Source organism: Aegilops tauschii, chromosome 3, assembly GCF_002575655.3.
Source record: "Aegilops tauschii subsp. strangulata cultivar AL8/78 chromosome 3, Aet v6.0, whole genome shotgun sequence".
Taxonomy (NCBI): domain Eukaryota; kingdom Viridiplantae; phylum Streptophyta; class Magnoliopsida; order Poales; family Poaceae; genus Aegilops; species Aegilops tauschii.
The window spans coordinates 19,822,334-19,840,076 of NC_053037.3; the positions used below are offsets into that span (position 1 = coordinate 19,822,334).

Genomic DNA, 17,743 nt, shown 5'->3' on the forward strand with positions numbered 1-17,743 from the left:
CAAAAAACAGGCAAAAAATAAAAAAATATGCCACCTACTGGGCCACCACGGCCTGAATACGACTAGAAACCCATTAATGGGCCAGGATTCAGGCCCGCAGAAGGCCCAGTAGGCCCACAGGCACACAGTGACAGAATAGGCCCGTAAGCCTGCATTTGAGAGGAGCTCGAAGTGGTGAGCGCAGCCGCGCTTATAAACCACTGTCGAAGCCTCTCGGCTAGCGAGGTGGGACTAAACATCCCACCGCACCGCGCCAGTTCCAGCACAGACCCTTTAGTCCCGGTTGGGGAGGCGGACTGCGACTAAAGGGTACCCTTTAGTCGCGGTTGTCGCCAAAACCCTTTAGTCCCGGTTGGGGAGGCGAACCGCGACTAAAGGGTACCCTTTAGTCGCGGTTGGTGTGGCCAGCCGCGACTAAAGGCTACCTTTAGTCGCGGTCCGCCTCCCCAACCGCGACTAAAGGTGCGTCTATAAATACTGCACTTAGCAGTTTCGCCACTTCCCATTCTCCTCTCTCTCGACGCCGAAGCGCTGCCCCGACGCCGATCGACGCCGAAGCCCTGCCCCGACGCCGACGCCGACGCCGAAGCCCTGCCCCGACGCCGACGCCGACGCCGAAGCCCTGCGCGCCGCCGTCCCCGTCCCCAGTGAGCGCCGCCTCCGCCCGAGCCCTGCCCTTGCGCGCCGCCCGTGCCCTGCGCCCTTGCCGGCCCGCCGCCCACCGCCCGACGCCCTGCCGCCCTGCCGCCCGCCGCCCGCCGCCCGCTGGCCCTGCCTGTCGTCCTCCGCGCGCCGGCAGAAGAAGAAGAAGGAAGAAGAAAAAGGAAGAAGAAGAAGAAAGAAAAAGGAAAAAGGAAGAAGAAGAAAGAAGGAAGAAGAAAACAAAAGAAAAACAGAAGAAAAACAAGAAAAAGGAAGAAAAAAGGAAAAAGGAAGAAAAAAAGAAAAAGGAAGAAAACAACAGAAGAAAAACAAAGGAAGAAGAAAAAAAAGGAAAACACAAGAAAAACAAACAGAAGAAAAAAACAAAAGAAAACAAAAAAACAGAAGAAAACAAAGGAAGAAGAAAAAAAGAAAGAAGAAAAACAAAGGAGGAAGAAAAAAAAGGAAGAAGAAAAAAAAGGAAGAAGAAAAACAAAGGAAGAAGAAAAACAAAGGAAGAAGAAAAAAAGAAAGAAGAAAAAAAAGGAAGAAGAAAAAAAGAAAGAAGAAAGAAAGAAGAAAAAGGAAGAAGAAAAAAAGGAAGAAGAAAAAAAGAAAGAAGAAAGAAAGAAGAAAGAAAAGGAAGAAGAAAAACCAAGAAAGAAAAAGGAAGAAGAAAAAGAAAGGAAGAAGAAAAGCAAAGGAAGAAGAAAAAAAGAAAGAAGAAAAAGGAAGAAGAAAAAAAGAAAGAAGAAAGAAAGAAGAAAGAAAAAGGAAGAAGAAAAAACAAGAAAGAAAAAGGAAGAAGAAAAAAATGAAAACCAAATGAAAACCAAATGAAAACCAAAAGAAAGAAGAAAGAAAAAGGAAGAAGAAAAAAAAGAAGAAGAAAGGAAGAAGAAGAAAGAAAGAAAAAAGAAGAAGGAAGAAGAAGAAAGGAAGAAGAAGAAAGGAAGAAGAAGAAAGGAAGAAGAAGAAAGAAAGAAGAAGAAAGGAAAAAGGAAGAAGAAGAAAGGAAGAAGAAGAAAGAGGAAGAAGAAAGGAAGAAGAAGAAAGAAAGAAGAAAGAGGAAGAAGAAAGGAAGAAGAAGAAAAAAAGAATTTTTACTTAAAGAATCTTATTTTTTAATTCCTCCTCCTCTATGTCCCCTTAATCTTATTTTTTAATTCATTATACATAAAGAATTTTTACTACATGCAGGAGTGACATATGGCGGACAATAGAACCGAGCCGCTTAGGGATCCGGAGGCTGAACGTTATTTAATGGGCATCATCAACAACGAGATTCCTTATGTGCCGGGCTCAGAATATGAGCAACAAGAGGATGTAGTCTCTTCTTATCTGAACCTTGACGGCGGAACAGAGATTGTCGATGATCAAGAAGGTGAAGGAACGGACATTGTCGACGGAGGTCAACCGTCAACAACCGACGATCTCGAATTGCAAATAGCAACCACCTCCGGCGAGGTATATATATACATTGAGAGCCTCTCGTGATACAAACTTACTGAAATGTGAATACATATGTATTAACGCGCGCGACTCTCTTTCTTTTTTTAGCCCTCCGGATCGAGTACGACAAAGCGTGGCAAATCCAAGGCGATGAAAACAGGAGAAAGATATGCCATTGAGTTTGTCAGTGAAACCGGCAAGCCCCTACAGCACACCTCAAAGTTTATCAACCAATGCGGAGTCGTTGTTAGAGACAACGTCCCGATCACCGTCCAGGAATGGAAGGAGCCAAAGAAGGCACGTCTTGGTTTCAGTTTTGTCGACAAGAGAACGAAAAAGGATTGCTGGAGAAAGCTTATGGAACATTTCATTCTACCTCCGGAATACAACAAAGTCGATGAATTCGGTAACGAGGTTCTGGGTGGACGTTAGAGGAGGAGGCTAGTTAAAGAGTTCGCTCTTCAGAAGATGGGCGAAGCATTCCGGAACTTCAAGAAAAATTTAACCCGTGACTATGTCAACAAGGGCAAGACTCCGGATTTCAATGGACAACATGAGAAACTGAAAGATGATTGGCCAGAATTTGTGAGGCAAAAGCAATCGGAGCATTTCAAGGAAATATCGAAAAAAAATAAGGATAATGCGAGTAAGAAAAAGTTCCATCATATTATGGGGCCAGGAGGATACCGCCTTTCGGAGCCTAGGTGGCAGAAGATGGAGGAGGACCTGAGGGTGCGAGGAATCCCTCTAGGTACAGAGGGATGGGACCCAAGGGCCAAAAGCTGGTGGTACGGGCATGGGGGATCGCTAGACCCGGAGACAGGGGTGTGTGTTCACCGGCAGAGACAGTTTGCTCGCACCCAAGCCCTTATTGACGCAATGACCCAAGCTCAAGAGGGCTTGATCAAGTTCAACAGAGAGAAAGACGCACTGACAACAGCCCTCGGGAATGATGAACACGGAGGACGTGTACGAGGCAAAGGCAAAGTTCCGTGGAAAGTAGGGTTTTCCCAGGACAATGACCCGTACTGTTACAGAAGCCGTAAGAGAAAGACGGACCGGGATGCAGATCTTATGACGAAGTTTGCATCGGAACTCCATGAGTTGAAGCAGACCGTGCATGAACTAGTGAAAGAAAAATCGGCTGCAGGGCTGCATGAAGATCATGAAGCGGATCGCGGAAGCCAGCAGCGGAGAAGCAGCGTGGCTTCCACGGATGCCCCGCCTGGTGCTAGTGCACCGATGATCGAGATTCGTGCACCGGAGCCTCACTACCCCGTGGATGATGTAAAGGAGATGAAAGAATGTGATCTGCATTATCCCGTGGGGAACGTTTCCACGAAGGTAGCTAGCGGCAGTGCTTTACCCTGTACACCTGGAGCACTCCACCACAACAACCCCATTGCATATGGCTATGCTCGTGTCACGGTGGAAGACATAGTCCAAGGGTTTGAGGACCTGGAGATTGACAAACCTACACCCGAAGGGGAGAGAAGACTTGGAGATGTCAAGCGCCAGTTCATTCTATGGAAAAAGAAGTACATAGTGTTTCCAGGCGAGGCGCCAAGGCTAGCAAGTCCACCCCCCTCCGATGGTGGTGGTGGTGGCGGCGGTGGTGGCGGCGGTGGTGGTCGTGGTGGTTCACCTACACCTCCTTCACGCCATTCGACGCCGTCCCCCGATCCACAACCTCCGGCGGGTACGACGCCCCCCAATCCTCCTCCGGCGGGTACGACGCCCCCCAATCCACCTCCGGCGAAGAAGCAGAAGCAGGCGGACAGCAAGGAAACCCGCTCTTGGACTATTAACCCGGACCCTTATGTACCTAAGACCACAAGGGTACCGGAGCCATCACTGAAGCCTCTCCTCCCAAGGCCTGGGGAACTTAGTGAAGCTGAAACCAAATTGGCCGCGTCTGCTGATTATGAGAAATGGAAGGCGGATATGAAGGCGAAAAAAGAGCCTGAGCCCAAGCAAGTATTCACTGAGAAGCAAAAGAAGTGGGCTAAGGATTTTTTGACGACACTGTCCCAAGCCGAGCTGAATATGCCTGACGACTATGGACATGAACTTCGTAGGCAAGCAAAAATATTGAAGGAGGAGAAAGAAGAAAGTAAAAAAAGCGGGAAACAAGTTGACCAGCTCGGGATGCAGAAGAAACAATCGATCCCCCCGCTCATAGTGAAAGCCGGTCCGGAAGAGGACCCCGAGATCATAGCAGCTGCGGCAGCACTTGGATTGACTGTAGCGGGTGCCATGAAACAAGCGTCCGAGATGGGTTTGACTCTTCGTGCCTTCTTAGGCCTTGAGGATGCGCCAGTATGTGAGATAGCATTACAATATGTGCGGAATGGGCCTCTCGTCGAGCCTGCGCGGGAAAAGAGTCTACCACCACAAATGCGAAATCTGCTACGTTGGTACAAGCAATTCATAACATGGGCCGACAAAGAATATGTTTATGCGGATGTTACAGAGGAGCATCACACCAAACGGTACTCTGTAGAAGTTCATATGAGTGAATTGTTCCAGCTGTTCAATCTGCGCGACCTCGACAAATCTATGCTGAGTTGCTACGTTCTGTAAGTGATTTATTTCTACCTCATTTCGCTCTTCATTGCCTGCACTATATATATATTGTCCTAACTATATTGTTGCGTACGCTATTATGCAGATTGAAGATTTGGGAATGCAAAATAAGAAACATCCATGATGTTGGGTTCATTGACCCACATATCGTTAATGGACATGTGTTACAACATCACCCCGAAGACGTGGAGAAAGACCTGTACAAGTTTCTTAGAAAGCATCAACTCAAAAGTCATATTCTATTTCCTTACCATTTTGGGTGAGTGTTTCTCTCTTGTGCCCATTCCCTTTTGTTTACTCCATGCATGGTATGTCTAATCGATGAGGTATGCATGACTGTGCATGTAACGTGTCCGCAGGTTCCACTGGATTCTGTTAAATATTGAACTTCACACCTCCAGAGTTCTAATCATGGACTCTATGGATTCGGATCCAAAGCGTTGGGCCGACATGAGAAAAATGCTGCAAAAGTAATTATTTTCAATCATTTGAGCTCTATATCGATCGGTCTCTTTCGTTCATTTCCTAATATCAAGTAACTAATAACTTCCTTATTCATTTAATTTTCTTTGCCCTGTAGGGTTTGGAGACGGTTCTCAGAAGAAATTGTCGGTGAATTCAAACATGAGCTAGATTTCAGAAGGTTAGTTAATGTGGATAAGCAGCCACCGGGGACCAATCTATGTGGATACTATGTTTGTGAGAACATCCGGAGACACACCACTGAGCGGAAGGCATCGGATAGCGTGCGGAACGCGACGGATAACTTGCGGAGGAGGCTTAGTCCAGAAGCTCGCTTCCGACCAATTCAAGAAGAATTAGCAGGATTTTTCATGAGGGAAGTCATCAATCCTAAAGGAGAACACTATACCGAGGACGAAGAAATTTATATGCATACCCGAGATTGAAACTTGTACGAAGTTGTATATGGTCATCCATCCTAATTGTGTATGGAAACTTGTTCGAAGTTGTATATGGTCACCCGAGATTGAATATATATTATATATTCCTCTTGAATTCTTCTTGTTTGAAATTTCATATGCATGTATATAGTAGCGAAAAAAATGTGTACTGAAACTTTATCAAAATTAAAATAAAACACAAAATATAATATAAAAGAAATAAAACACTCCAAACTAAAAAGAAACCAGGTTTAGGGGGGCTAAAACCCTAAACCTGCGGAGGAGCCCTTTAGTCCCGGTTGGCCACAAGAACCGGGACTAAAGGTCCTCCGCCCCGACGGACCACGGGCGCCCACGTGGACGGGCCTTTAGTCCCGGTCAGCCACAAGAACCGGGACTAAAGCCTTTAGTCGCGGTCCGTAAGAGGCGCGACTAAAGGGGGGGTCTTTAGTCGCGCATATTTAGTCCCGGTTGCACAGCCGGGACTAAAGGCTGTTGCGAACCGGGACTAAAGGGCTTTTTTCTACGAGTGATAGGATAGTAGTAGCGTGGGTTACTAAAAAGCGCTATTGCTATCTTCAGTTACCAGTAGCGCTGGGACAAACAAGCGCTACTGCTAAAAAATAGCTGTAGCGCCGCAGTAGTAGCGCGTTTGCCAGCGCTACTGATAGCAAAAAACCAACGCTACTAGTAAGCATTTTCCTAGTAGTGATCCACGTGGACACCTCTTCTGATTCCGCATTGGCGCTGCCAACGAGGAGCTCTTCTTCCTCCACAATTCCGCCTTGCATGCGCGGCCGCCTCCGCTTACATAGGAATCCATGAATCATGCCAGTGGATCCAAGATAGGTCGCTCAATAACTCATTTGTGTGGCTTGTTGCGGCCTACAAGCCTGGTGACATTTGAAGGCCGATTCAGAGAACTGTATGTTCCTGATGATGCCAGTGTTGGCCGGCGGCTGCAAAGCAGGGAGAATTTGCAAGATCAATATTCCCTATGATATATTCAAGTGCCACTGCTCCAGCAGCGTGTCTTTGTCCATCATCTGCGGGCGGAGTTAACATATATAATAGTGACGGTGAGTTTGATCGTAAAATAAGATACACCGCTTCTCTAGATTAAGTAGTCTTCGATTTTAGCGCACTAAGTTAAGGTGGTTTACAAGAAAAATGAACACAACATGCGCGTACCTACTAGATGTAAATGGTTTCCATTTATCTCCTACTAGTATGGCTGGTTTACTCTGTTTTTTAGTTAGGGGGTTCTGATCGTTTTTCTGAGGTCTTTTGTATCACCATTTTAAGCTCACATGTGTAAGTTGCAGCATTGATTATGGGGTCTGGAAAAGATTTTGGCTGAGGTTGTAATACCTGATTGAACCTTTTGGGTCGATCACAAAACTATGTCTTATCAGTCTCATTGACTAAATGAAATTGTTGTTGGACCTCCTTAATTCTCAAAAAAAGCATGCCCATACCTTCTAATTACTACACTGCGGATACTAAAATGCCTGACTAGTGTAAACCCAACAGAATGCATGCTGCTGGTCTAGTTCTGTAGCATAAGCACACAATCTTCGGTTTAGCCACACCGGTTCATGCTGCTAATAAATAAGATATTTGCACGAAAAATTAACATAGCATGCATTTTCCTGCATGTAGATTGAAATGTACCATCCAACAATGCCATTTGAACATACTTATAGATCACAGTTTATGTGATCGCTCATATTGACTACTAAATCTGCACAAACCCTATAACTACTTTTTTTGTCAAACCTGTATTTGATCAACATAGCTGCTCTATCAAAAGGAAGTCAGATAAGTAGAACATGTTCTCTTGTTCTTCACCATCTTGCAATGTTTTCTTTGGTATACTTCTTCAGCAGAATATTAAATATTCATATGCGATGCTTGTCTCTTCCCTATGAAAAAACAACCAATGTAATACTATTGGGTGACACTGCTTTTACTCATAAATGTTCTGTTACATTCCAAGTAGTGAGAGGAGAGGGAGGAAGAAGATTATGCTAATAGGTATGCTATTTTTTTTGCCATCTTTTCATATGTAGTACTAGTTTTGCAACCATGTACTCTTTCAGAAAGAGAAATTTAAACCACTGATCGTCTGGAAATCATAATGAATGTAGTATAATTTCTGGTTTACAAAAGAAAATAACATCAGCTTCCATCTCTCAGGTACTACATCAGCTGCTGCAACCTTTCTCTGTGCATGTCTTTATGTGCTGATATGGCATAGAAAAGGGAAAAAACTATGGTTTCTCCTTTGCAAGATGGCTAGCAGCAACACTGAGAAGAAATTACAAGGCCATGATAGTATCATATGCATCCCTAGCTCCAAAAAGATACAAGTACTCAGAGGTAATGAAGATAACTTCTTCTCGTAACGAACAGCTTGGTAAAGGTGGTTATGGTGTGGTTTTCAAAGGAAGACTATACGATGGTCGCCTGGTTGCTGTGAAATTCTTGCATGACTGCAAAGGAAATGGGGACGAATTTGTGAATGAGGTTATGAGCATTGGCAGGACCTCTCATGTTAATGTTGTTAGCTTATTTGGATTTTGTTTGGAGGGCTCAAAACGAGCTCTTATATATGAGTACATGCCCAATGGTTCCTTGGATAAGTACATTTACTCAGAGAACCCCAAAGAAATTTTAGGATGGGAGAGGCTCTATGCTATAGCACTCGGGATTTCTCGTGGCCTCGAATACTTGCACCATAGCTGTAATACACGTATCGTCCACTTTGATATCAAGCCCCAAAATATCCTTCTAGATCAAGATTTTTGCACAAAGATTGCTGATTTTGGTCTAGCTAAATTGTGTCATACAAAGGAGAGCAAGCTTTCAATGACCGGTGCTAGAGGAACAATTGGGTTCATCGCTCCAGAAGTTCACTCTCGAACCTTCGGAGTGGCTTCAACAAAGTCAGATGTTTATAGTTATGGAATGATGCATTTGGAGATTGTTGGAGGCAGGAGAAATGTAAAATCAATTGTTGAAAATTCCAGCGAAAAGTATTTTGCAGACTGGATTTACGACCACTTTGCGCAAGATGATGGATTACAAGCATGTGAAATCACAAGAGAAATGGAGGAAATCGCGAGAAAGATGACCTTACACTAGTAGAAAACAGGGCTTTCGTCACAGCCGGATCGGAGCATTAGTCCCGGTTGCATTATGAACCGGGACTAATGTGAGCATTAGTCCCGGTTCGAGCGGCTAGGGCACTGGGCAGGCATTAGTACCGGTTCAAATGGGACCTTTAGTCCCGGTTTGAGCCACGAACCGGGACTAAAGGGTGCGATGCCCTTTAGTCCCGGTTCGTGGCTCAAACCGGGACTAAAAGGACCTTTAGTCCCGGTTCGTGCCACGAACCGGGACTAAAGGGGTTTTGAATTATTTTTTTGTTTTTCCATTTGTTCTTTGTGTTTATTTTCTGTTTTAAATTGCTTATATGTTTTAGGATATTTGATATTTTTGAGTGATTCCTTTTGCATTAGATTCAAAATTTTGTCTAGTTTCTGTTTGTGCCATTAGTTTTTAAATTTGAATGATTTAAATATGAATTTGTTCAAATTTGCTTCAAACCCTAGATTGTGAATAATTTGAGTTTAAAAATAGTTTTAATTTAAGGGATACCACGCATGCACGCACTGTTTAGATGACACTGAAAGTATATACCTGGACAAATGCAGGAAGAATGTGTACCTGGGCCATCGTCGATTTCTTCTGACCAACCATCAATGTTGAAAGAAAGGCAAGCATTTCAAAGGCGAGGCAGATCACCGGAAGAAGCCCGCCATGCGTACGGGTGATCACATACTTGCTATGGTCAATGATTTACACGTAATCTTTGGAAAGGGTCCCGGCGGACTAGCTGTTCCGAATGACGCTGAGGGACACGCACCCATGTGGAAGAAGAAATCTATATTTTGGGACCTACCCTACTGGAAAGACCTAGAGGTCCGCTCTTCGATCGACGTGATGCACGTGACGAAGAACCTTTGCGTGAACCTGCTAAAGGGTTGGTCCTCGTTGCGGTCAGAGTTTAGTCCCACCTCGCCAACCAAAGGGCGCTCACACAGGTTTATAAGCCCGTCCCTCTCTGCCTTGTTGAGCTCCTCTAAAAATGAAAATAGATGCCCTTATACAGGGAATTTGACCTAAATTCAGAGTGAATTTCTCTGAAATTCATAGAAATTTATTATGAATTTAGGTTGAATTCTCTTTATAGGCGCATCTATGCTCATTTTTTTATGTTGGGGTTGGCGATCTTTATAGACTTTTTGTGTGTTGAATATGCACCATTCAAAATCAGTCTCTGCTTTGAATGGTTCATTTTGAACACACAAAAAGTCTGGAGTTCAAATAAGTTCAAGAAAATGAAATCCCTTTGTAACAGATGAGTTTTCGTCCGAAACCCTAATACTTCGAAAGAGATTGTCCATTTTGTTCACGAAGTGCATCCACCTTTTGCCGGGACCCTCTCAACTTTCTAGCACATGCTATGTGGGTGAAATAATGATACCATGCCAACTTTCAACCTTTTCAGAGTTTATTTGAAATGCTTTTCAATTTTAGGGTCTTATAGCTCAAAATAATTAGTAAATGCATGAAAAATAACAAATGAAGTCAGAAAGGATTGAAAATTGATGATGTGGCTTTGAATGGTGCATTTTGAACACACAAAAAGTCAGGAGTTCAAATAAGTTTAAAAAAATGAAATCCCTTTGTAACAGACGAGTTTCCGTATGAAATCCTGATACTTCGAAAGAGATTGTCCGTTTTGTACACGAAGTGCATCTAGTTTTTGCCGTAACCCTCTCAACTTTCTTGCACATGCTATGTGGATGAAATGATGATACCATGGCAACATTCAACCTTTTCATAGTTCATTTGAAATGCTTTTCAATTTTAGGGTCTTATAGCTCAAAATAATTAGTAAATGCATGAAAAATAACAAATGAATCAGAAAGGATTGAAAATTGATGATGTGGCTTTGAATGCTGCATTTTGAACACACAAAAAGTCAGGAGTTCAAATAAGTTTAAAAAAATGAAATCCCTTTGTAACAGACGACTTTCCGTATGAAATCCTGATACTTCGAAACAGATTGTCCGTTTTGTACACGAAGTGCATCCAGTTTTTGCCGTAACCCTCTCTACTTTCTTGCACATGCTATGTGGATGAAATGATGATACCATGCCAACTTTCAACCTTTTCAGAGTCCATTTGAAATGCTTTTCAATTTTAGGGTCTTATAGCTCAAAATAATTAGTAAATGCATGAAAAATAACAAATGAAGTCAGAAAGGATTGAAAATTGATGATGTGGCTTTGAATGGTGCATTTTGAACACACAAAAAGTCAGGAGTTCAAATAAGTTTTAAAAAATGAAATCCCTTTGTAACAGACGAGTTTCCGTATGAAATCCTGATACTTTGAAAGAGATTGTCCGTTTTGTACACGAAGTGCATCCACCTTTTGTCGGGACCCTCTCAAATTTCTTGCACATGCTATGTGGATGAAATGATGATACCATGCCAACATTCAACCTTTTCAGAGTTTGTTTGAAATGCTTTTCAATTTTAGGGTCTTATAGGTCCAAATAATTAGTAAATACATGACAAAAATAAATGAAGATAGAAAGGATTGAAAAATGATGATGTGGCTTTGAATGCTGCATTTTGAACACACAAAAAGTCAGGAGTTCAAATAAGTTTTAAAAAATGAAATCCCTTTGTAACAGACGAGTTTCCGTATGAAATCCTGATACTTTGAAAGAGATTGTCCGTTTTGTACACGAAGTGCATCCACCTTTTGCCGGGACCCTCTCAACTTTCTTGCACATGCTATGTGGATGAAATGATGATACCATGCCAACTTTCAACCTTTTCAGAGTTCATTTGAAATGCTTTTCAATTTTAGGGTCTTATAGCTCAAAATAATTAGTAAATGCATGAAAAATAACAAATGAAGTCAGAAAGGATTGAAAATTGATGATGTGGCTTTGAATGGTGCATTTTGAACACACAAAAAGTCAGGAGTTCAAATAAGTTTTAAAAAATGAAATCCCTTTGTAACAGACGAGTTTCCGTATGAAATCCTGATACTTCGAAAGAGATTGTCCGTTTTGTACACGAAGTGCATCTAGTTTTTGCCGTAACCCTCTCAACTTTCTTGCACATGCTATGTGGATGAAATGATGATACCATGGCAACATTCAACCTTTTCATAGTTCATTTGAAATGCTTTTCAATTTTAGGGTCTTATAGCTCAAAATAATTAGTAAATGCATGAAAAATAACAAATGAAGTCAGAAAGGATTGAAAATTGATGATGTGGCTTTGAATGGTGCATTTTGAACACACAAAAAGTCAGGAGTTCAAATAAGTTTAAAAAAATGAAATCCCTTTGTAACAGACGAGTTTCCGTATGAAATCCTGATACTTCGAAAGAGATTGTCCGTTTTGTACACGAAGTGCATCTAGTTTTTGCCGTAACCCTCTCAACTTTCTTGCACATGCTATGTGGATGAAATGATGATACCATGCCAACATTCAACCTTTTCATAGTTCGTTTGAAATGCTTTTCAATTTTAGGGTCTTATAGCTCCAAATAATTAGTAAATACATGACAAAAAAAATGAAGATAGAAAGGATTGAAAATTGATGATGTGGCTTTGAATGGTGCTATTTGAACACACAAAAAGTCAGGAGTTCAAATAAGTTTAAAAAAATGAAATCCCTTTGTAAGAGACGACTTTCCGTATGAAATCCTGATACTTTGAAAGAGATTGTCCGTTTTGTACACGAAGTGCATCCACCTTTTGCCGGGACCCTCTCAACTTTCTTTCACATGCTATGTGGATGAAATGATGATACCATGCCAACTTTCAACCTTTTCAGAGTTCATTTGAAATGCTTTTCAATTTTAGGGTCTTATAGCTCAAAATAATTAGTAAATGCATGAAAAATAACAAATGAAGTCAGAAAGGATTGAAAATTGATGATGTGGCTTTGAATGGTGCATTTTGAACACACAAAAAGTCAGGAGTTCAAATAAGTTTAAAAAAATGAAATCCCTTTGTAACAGACGAGTTTCCGTATGAAATCCTGATACTTCGAAAGAGATTGTCCGTTTTGTACACGAAGTGCATCTAGTTTTTGCCGTAACCCTCTCAACTTTCTTGCACATGCTATGTGGATGAAATGATGATACCATGGCAACATTCAAACTTTTCATAGTTCATTTGAAATGCTTTTCAATTTTAGGGTCTTATAGCTCAAAATAATTAGTAAATGCATGAAAAATAACAAATGAAGTCAGATTGAAAATTGATGATGTGGCTTTGAATGGTGCATTTTGAACACACAAAAAGTCAGGAGTTCAAATAAGTTTAAAAAAATGAAATCCCTTTGTAACAGACGACTTTCCGTATGAAATCCTGATACTTCGAAACAGATTGTCCGTTTTGTACACGAAGTGCATCCAGTTTTTGCCGTAACCCTCTCTACTTTCTTGCACATGCTATGTGGATGAAATGATGATACCATGGCAACTTTCAACCTTTTGAGAGTTCATTTGAAATGCTTTTCAATTTTAGGGTCTTATAGCTCAAAATAATTAGTAAATGCATGAAAAATAACAAATGAAGTAAGAAAGGATTGAAAATTGATGATGTGGCTTTGAATGGTGCATTTTGAACACACAAAAAGTCAGGAGTTCAAATAAGTTTAAAAAAATGAAATCCCTTTGTAACAGACGAGTTTCCGTATGAAATCCTGATACTTTGAAAGAGATTGTCCGTTTTGTACACGAAGTGCATCCACCTTTTGTCGGGACCCTCTCAACTTTCTTGCACATGCGATGTGGATGAAATGATGATACCATGCCAACTTTCAACCTTTTCAGAGTTCATTTGAAATGCTTTTCAATTTTAGGGTCTTATAGCTCAAAATAATTAGTAAATGCATGAAAAATAACAAATGAAGTCAGAAAGGATTGAAAATTGATGATGTGGCTTTGAATGCTGCATTTTGAACACACAAAAAGTCAGGAGTTCAAATAAGTTTTAAAAAATGAAATCCCTTTGTAACAGACGAGTTTCCGTATGAAATCCTGATACTTCGAAAGAGATTGTCTGTTTTGTACACGAAGTGCATCCACCTTTTGCCGGGACCCTCTCAACTTTCTTGCACATGCTATGTGGATGAAATGATGATACCATGCCAACTTTCAACCTTTTCAGAGTTCATTTGAAATGCTTTTCAATTTTAGGGTCTTATAGCTCAAAATAATTAGTAAATGCATGAAAAATAACAAATGAAGTCAGAAAGGATTGAAAATTGATGATGTGGCTTTGAATGGTGCATTTTGAACACACAAAAAGTCAGGAGTTCAAATAAGTTTTAAAAAATCAAATCCCTTTGTAACAGACGAGTTTCCGTATGAAATCCTGATACTTCGAAAGAGATTGTCCGTTTTGTACACGAAGTGCATCTAGTTTTTGCCGTAACCCTCTCAACTTTCTTGCACATGCTATGTGGATGAAATGATGATACCATGGCAACATTCAACCTTTTCATAGTTCATTTGAAATGCTTTTAAATTTTAGGGTCTTATAGCTCAAAGTAATTAGTAAATGCATGAAAATAACAAATGAAGTCAGAAAGGATTGAAAATTGATGATGTGGCTTTGAATGGTGCATTTTGAACACACAAAAAGTCAGGAGTTCAAATAAGTTTAAAAAAATGAAATCCCTTTGTAACAGACGACTTTCCGTATGAAATCCTGATACTTCGAAACAGATTGTCCGTTTTGTACACGAAGTGCATCCAGTTTTTGCCGTAACCCTCTCTACTTTCTTGCACATGCTATGTGGATGAAATGATGATACCATGGCAACTTTCAACCTTTTCAGAGTTCATTTGAAATGCTTTTCAATTATAGGGTCTTATAGCTCAAAATAATTAGTAAATGCATGAAAAATAACAAATGAAGTAAGAAAGGATTGAAAATTGATGATGTGGCTTTGAATGGTGCATTTTGAACACACAAAAAGTCAGGAGTTCAAATAAGTTTTAAAAAATGAAATCCCTTTGTAACAGACGAGTTTCCGTATGAAATCCTGATACTTCGAAAGAGATTGTCCGTTTTGTACACGAAGTGCATCTAGTTTTTGCCGTAACCCTCTCAACTTTCTTGCACATGCTATGTGGATGAAATGATGATACCATGGCAACATTCAACCTTTTCATAGTTCATTTGAAATGCTTTTCAATTTTAGGGTCTTATAGCTCAAAATAATTAGTAAATGCATGAAAAATAACAAATGAATCAGAAAGGATTGAAAATTGATGATGTGGCTTTGAATGCTGCATTTTGAACACACAAAAAGTCAGGAGTTCAAATAAGTTTTAAAAAATGAAATCCCTTTGTAACAGACGACTTTCCGTATGAAATCCTGATACTTCGAAACAGATTGTCCGTTTTGTACACGAAGTGCATCCACCTTTTGCCGGGACCCTCTCAACTTTCTTGCACATGCTATGTGGATGAAATGATGATACCATGCCAACTTTCAACCTTTTCAGAGTTCATTTGAAATGCTTTTCAATTTTAGGGTCTTATAGCTCAAAATAATTAGTAAATGCATGAAAAATAACAAATGAAGTCAGAAAGGATTGAAAATTGATGATGTGGCTTTGAATGGTGCATTTTGAACACACAAAAAGTCAGGAGTTCAAATAAGTTTTAAAAAATGAAATCCCTTTGTAACAGACGAGTTTCCGTATGAAATCCTGATACTTCGAAAGAGATTGTCCGTTTTGTACACGAAGTGCATCTAGTTTTTGCCGTAACCCTCTCAACTTTCTTGCACATGCTATGTGGATGAAATGATGATACCATGGCAACATTCAACCTTTTCATAGTTCATTTGAAATGCTTTTCAATTTTAGGGTCTTATAGCTCAAAATAATTAGTAAATGCATGAAAAATAACAAATGAAGTAAGAAAGGATTGAAAATTGATGATGTGGCTTTGAATGGTGCATTTTGAACACACAAAAAGTCAGGAGTTCAAATAAGTTTTAAAAAATGAAATCCCTTTGTAACAGACGAGTTTCCGTATGAAATCCTGATACTTTGAAAGAGATTGTCCGTTTTGTACACGAAGTGCATCCACCTTTTGTCGGGACCCTCTCAACTTTCTTGCACATGCGATGTGGATGAAATGATGATACCATGCCAACTTTCAACCTTTTCAGAGTTCATTTGAAATGCTTTTCAATTTTAGGGTCTTATAGCTCAAAATAATTAGTAAATGCATGAAAAATAACAAATGAAGTCAGAAAGGATTGAAAATTGATGATGTGGCTTTGAATGGTGCATTTTGAACACACAAAAAGTCAGGAGTTCAAATAAGTTTTAAAAAATGAAATCCCTTTGTAACAGACGAGTTTCCGTATGAAATCCTGATACTTCGAAAGAGATTGTCCGTTTTGTACACGAAGTGCATCTAGTTTTTGCCGTAACCCTCTCAACTTTCTTGCACATGCTATGTGGATGAAATGATGATACCATGGCAACATTCAACCTTTTCATAGTTCATTTGAAATGCTTTTCAATTTTAGGGTCTTATAGCTCAAAATAATTAGTAAATGCATGAAAATAACAAATGAAGTCAGAAAGGATTGAAAATTGATGATGTGGCTTTGAATGGTGCATTTTGAACACACAAAAAGTCAGGAGTTCAAATAAGTTTAAAAAAAATGAAATCCCTTTGTAACAGACGACTTTCCGTATGAAATCCTGATACTTCGAAACAGATTGTCCGTTTTGTACACGAAGTGCATCCAGTTTTTGCCGTAACCCTCTCTACTTTCTTGCACATGCTATGTGGATGAAATGATGATACCATGGCAACTTTCAACCTTTTCAGAGTTCATTTGAAATGCTTTTAAATTTTAGGGTCTTATAGCTCAAAATAATTAGTAAATGCATGAAAAATAACAAATGAAGTAAGAAAGGATTGAAAATTGATGATGTGGCTTTGAATGGTGCATTTTGAACACACAAAAAGTCAGGAGTTCAAATAAGTTTTAAAAAATGAAATCCCTTTGTAACAGACGAGTTTCCGTATGAAATCCTGATACTTCGAAAGAGATTGTCCGTTTTGTACACGAAGTGCATCTAGTTTTTGCCGTAACCCTCTCAACTTTCTTGCACATGCTATGTGGATGAAATGATGATACCATGCCAACATTCAACCTTTTCATAGTTCATTTGAAATGCTTTTCAATTTTAGGGTCTTATAGCTCAAAATAATTAGTAAATGCATGAAAAATAACAAATCAAGTCAGAAAGGATTGAAAATTGATGATGTGGCTTTGAATGCTGCATTTTGAACACACAAAAAGTCAGGAGTTCAAATAAGTTTTAAAAAATGAAATCCCTTTGTAACAGACGAGTTTCCGTATGAAATCCTGATACTTTGAAAGAGATTGTCCGTTTTGTACACGAAGTGCATCCACCTTTTGTCGGGACCCTCTCAAATTTCTTGCACATGCTATGTGGATGAAATGATGATACCATGCCAACATTCAACCTTTTCAGAGTTTGTTTGAAATGCTTTTCAATTTTAGGGTCTTATAGCTCCAAATAATTAGTAAATACATGACAAAAATAAATGAAGATAGAAAGGATTGAAAAATGATGATGTGGCTTTGAATGCTGCATTTTGAACACACAAAAAGTCAGGAGTTCAAATAAGTTTAAAAAAATGAAATCCCTTTGTAACAGACGAGTTTCCGTATGAAATCCTGATACTTTGAAAGAGATTGTCCGTTTTGTACACGAAGTGCATCCACCTTTTGCCGGGACCCTCTCAACTTTCTTGCACATGCTATGTGGATGAAATGATGATACCATGCCAACTTTCAACCTTTTCAGAGTTCATTTGAAATGCTTTTCAATTTTAGGGTCTTATAGCTCAAAATAATTAGTAAATGCATGAAAAATAACAAATGAAGTCAGAAAGGATTGAAAATTGATGATGTGGCTTTGAATGGTGCATTTTGAACACACAAAAAGTCAGGAGTTCAAATAAGTTTTAAAAAATGAAATCCCTTTGTA

General features: G+C 40.0%; 1 pseudogene; it reads left to right on the plus strand.

Annotated features, from left to right (window-relative positions):
- LOC109780279 (LEAF RUST 10 DISEASE-RESISTANCE LOCUS RECEPTOR-LIKE PROTEIN KINASE-like 2.1) overlaps positions 1-17,743 on the plus strand; it is an 82,990-nt pseudogene that overhangs the window by 11,421 nt on the left and 53,826 nt on the right.